Genomic DNA, 4226 nt, shown 5'->3' with positions numbered 1-4226 from the left:
GAAGACCCTGCTGGCTGCTGTGCAGGGGAATTAGACCAGCATGGGGAGGACCATCAAGAGGGCCATATGAGGGGATCCTGGTGATTAAGAACTTAAAGACAGGGAGAAATGAACAGATTCAAAGGGTAATCGGAGAATGGGCAGGAGGTGGCTTTACAAAAAAAAATCTGCAAGTATCTCTACAGATGTAAATTAGAAGACTGTTACAGGGTCCTGTGCTGTGAAGTAAGACATCCAATCAAAACAGTAAATTCTCAGAAATTTAGAGGCTGTGTTCACAGGATAGAGGACAGGGTCTATGCCTGGATGTCCTATGAGGCTCTGTTAGCATTCACTTTGTAAAGGCATGGTTCTTGTTTTGTTCTGTTTACTATCCACGGTGTGGACAACAGTCTGCTCGCCAGGCAGCTAAGAGAAAAGGGGAGTATTTCCTCCTCCTTATTTGGCTGAGCTTCCTTTCATCAGCAGTTAAAAAGAGTCTTTGTTTTCCAGGCCACAGTCTGAAATTCCTTTAGAAAAGAGATGAAAAAAAAAAAAAAATCAGGACTTCCTGTGTGGAAGGCAAACAGGGCAGGCTTGGGCAACTTGCCAGTGGAAGATAGGTGGAATTTTTTTTAAAGATTTATTTATTTATTTATATAAGCACTGGGTACAGTCAGAAGCGCGGGAGGGTGAGAGAATTCACCAGAGCCAGAGTGGGAAGCAGAGCAGGCAGAAGGACCGAGTTATACTGCTGAGGGGAGCAGTGGTGACAGGAGAGGTCTGCGCGCCATGTGGGAACCTCGACCGGTGGCCGGGGATTGAACGGTGCAGCAGAGGCTGCAGGCAGCCTCGCAACCCAGCACTCAACCGCTGCAACCATCAGGGAGGCCCAAGAGTGCAGAATTTTGTCTCCGCACAGATGGCCTGACCGAGTGGACATCACCAGGGGGAGGCTTCTGTGGCAGTCAGCATCGTGGAGGTGGAGCTCAACACCAGCCTGACCCTAAATTGCCGGGCTGAGTCTCAGCCAATACCTGAATATCACTGGACCTTTCAAAACACTCAACTGCGATGTATACCGGAGAGCAGCTGATCATTGAGGCCTGTCCCAGGGAACACCAGGGGACCTACAACTGCACGGTCTTCAACCTCTGACCCACCTGACCTGCTCTGCCTCTGTCCTGGTCAGAGCGATAGGTGAGTCCCTCAGGTGCACCCCCCCAGCACACAGGGGAGGGGGCTGGGGGCAGGCATGAGGTTGTGCCAGACCTGGACCCTGATTCTTTCCCCCTGCCCAGGTCCCCAGTCGTCCCTGCCTGCAAGTACCTTGGCTGGCATTGCTGTTGGGATTCTGGTTATCATCTCCCTGGCCACAGGGCTGGGCTGCTTCCTCTACTTCAGAAATACCAGCAGGTAAGCTGGGATAGGGCTGTGGGAGTGGGGTGACCTTCATGGGGCCTGCTTTGGAAGGGGTGTCACTGACCATAGTGGTGAGCTGTGTCCAAGAAATGGAGGTGGGGGGAGATTCAGGGAATTGGGGTCTTGTCCAAGAATGGGCATGGGATATGGGCAGAGGCTGTGCAACAGAAGAGTGAGGGCTTTGGGATTTCTGGTCTTCAAGGAAAACAACAGAAGAACCCATCCATGAGGCTGTAACACCCACCTCTGAGAAGGAGCACCCTGCCGCACCCAATTCTTGTAAGTGACTCTGTAGCTGAAGCCCAGGGCAGCCTTGAGGGCTGGCAGAGGCTGGTGCTGGGACCCAGGCTTCTGCTCCCAATTCTGCCACAGATCATTATGTGATCATGGGCAGGCCCTGCTCTCTCCAAGCTTCAGTGTCCCCATCTGGAAAATGGGTGAGATTGGGGTCAAGAACTCTGCAAGGTTCTATCTGTTCCCACAGCCATCTCAAAGATGAGGCAATATGCTACCATTCTCTCCTTCCTCGCTCTCAGAAAACCTCTTAACTTGCTCTAGACAAAATCAGTTACAACACTGCTCCCTGTTGTATCCAAACCCAGACTCATATCCATCTCAACACTATCCTCGAGCACTGTCTACTAATGAATTGGAATTGACCAAAGACAAAGTGAAATGCCTTGGCCACTCTGGCTTAAGATTCTGGAAGGATGTGCTTTGCAGAATGGAAGTCCTATTGAGACCATCCAATCCAGCTCAGTTTTACAGAAAGAAAACCATCGCCAGGAAGGAGAAAGGTTAAAAGCAGGCTACTGAGGACCCATGGACATAAGTGGGTTAGGTCTTCGATTTCCATCCTCATCTGTGTCCTCAAGCAGCCTTCCCTATCCCAGAATCTGATTTCCAGGACACTCCCAGGTCAGGTTCACTAGAAATGAAGTAGGAACCCTAGGGAGAAAGGAAGGTTTCTGTCATCTCCTTTCTGAGGGTAGGACTGGCCTAGAAAGCCAAGCCCCTTCCCTCATATCTCCTCCTAACTTCAGCCATGGGCTGACGTCCACTTTTCTTTAGACTGGTCACAGCATGTGTATGCCAACGTGCCTGAACCTCAAGCATGGGATGGAGTCCAGAAGGTAGGTGATGCTCCAGAGGAGCCCTCCCTGCTCCCCCGCCCAGCAGGGCTGTTCCAGTCCCACCCTTCAGGGTGCAGGGGTGAGGAATGTTCTCCAGTTGGGTGTCTGCATTGCCTCCCCTGCCTTCTCTGGGATTCTCTAGACACTCCTTGTGTTTTGTGTCTCCTCTCCTTGTCCCCTTATTCTCCAATGTGACAACGCCTCACCTTGAATCCCTCCGGGAGGCCAAAGCTTTTTCTGAAAATTTCTGGAAGTGACCTTTACCTCGAGCCCCAAGAATTTTGTGCTTTCTTTTCCCAAGAAGCTGCAGCAGGGATGCAACATGAGAATTTTGTATTCCTCACATCTGGGAAACTATATTATCTAACTCTTGTGTATTGTAGCTCCAGGGATGGGGGGGGGGAAAGTGACCCAAGGCCTCCCAGGGAACTGGGACAGATTCTAGGACTCTGGCTCCTCTTCTATGTTGCCTCCACTTCCAGGGCTTCTTGGCACTGGAATGTAAATGAGGTGGTACTGGCCTAGCTTGTGCTGGAGCATGAAGGAAGTTTTAGAGTAGAGTTTGCAGAGGTAGCCAGCTGCAAGGAAAGAGTCCTAACCCTACTCTGCCACTGCTCTTTATAAAGCTCTGGATGAATCTCTTCCTCTGTGGGTCTCTGAAGTATGCAAGTTGGCATTTTCTGGAATCTCAGGTAATCTGTATCTGTGGACCCTAGCTGATCTCTCTTTCCACTTGCAGAAAGAGCTGGCTTCCACAACTCCCAGGAGCTATTCTCACAGCGACAGAAAGCCATCACCCAAATTCTTGCAGCCTGCCTTGGCCCCCACTCCACCACAAGGGACACGGAGTCAGACTACGAGGTATTTTTTTGTCCCACTGAGTCTTTGGACAAGAGCTGGCACCCATCTGCCTTTTTCTCCTTGCTGAAGCGTCTGTAGGATAAACCGTCTAGAATTTCCTTAAACATCTTTTCAACTCCCTTCTTTTCCAGCCTATCATTTTCTAGTCCATTTCATTCCTTTCCTTCCCAGTCCACTCCATTCCACACATTTTCATCCTATTTATTTTTCACTCTATCTATTTCTTCCAAGCCATTTAACTTTACTCCATTTCATTTTTCCTTTATCCCAATCACCGGATTGCCAATCCGTTTTCCTCCATTCCACTTCTTCCGTCCCTGCTCCATGTCTTTCATTCCATTTCAACCCCATGTCTATATTCCTTTCCAAAGCTTACTCCATTCCTTTCTTTCTTTCTTTCCTTTTTTTTAAAGATTTATTTATTTATTTATTTATTTATACAAGCACTGGGTACAGTCAGAAGCACAAGAGGGTGAGAGAATTACCCAGAGCCAGAGCGGGAAACAGAACAGGCAGACTGACGAAGTACACTGCTGAGGGGATCAGCGGGCGGCAGGAGAGGTCTGCGCGCCATGTGGGACCCTCGCATCAAACCAGTGCTGCAGAGGCTGCGGGCAGCTTCGCAACCTAGCGCTCAACCACTGCGCCACCAGGGAGGCCCTCCATTCCTTTCATTCTGATCACTGGTGTTATTTTTTATTTCCATTCCACCCTTTCTTCCACATTCCACTGCCTCCTGTTCTACACTTCTTACTCCATCTCCACCTGTCATTTTATTTCATTGCCATTCTTTTTCTTTCTGACCCATTTCTTCCGGTTCCTTCCATTCAT

General features: G+C 49.6%; 1 long non-coding RNA gene across 1 annotated transcript; it reads left to right on the top strand.

The window, feature by feature from the left end:
- Window positions 1-1137: 1137 nt before the first annotated feature.
- LOC119250496 (uncharacterized) lies at window positions 1138-3369 on the top strand. Its single transcript, XR_005126296.1, has 5 exons — window positions 1138-1179; window positions 1281-1395; window positions 1604-1680; window positions 2473-2534; window positions 3274-3369. It is a non-coding gene; the product is annotated as an uncharacterized LOC119250496 (long non-coding RNA).
- The last annotated feature ends 857 nt before the right edge of the window (window positions 3370-4226 follow it).

Source organism: Talpa occidentalis, unplaced genomic scaffold (assembly GCF_014898055.3).
Source record: "Talpa occidentalis isolate TD23 unplaced genomic scaffold, MPIMG_talOcc4v2.1 talOcc4.17, whole genome shotgun sequence".
Taxonomy (NCBI): Eukaryota; Metazoa; Chordata; class Mammalia; order Eulipotyphla; family Talpidae; genus Talpa; species Talpa occidentalis.
Note: the sequence above shows the minus strand (reverse complement) of the source record. Positions and strands in the feature narration are given on the sequence as shown.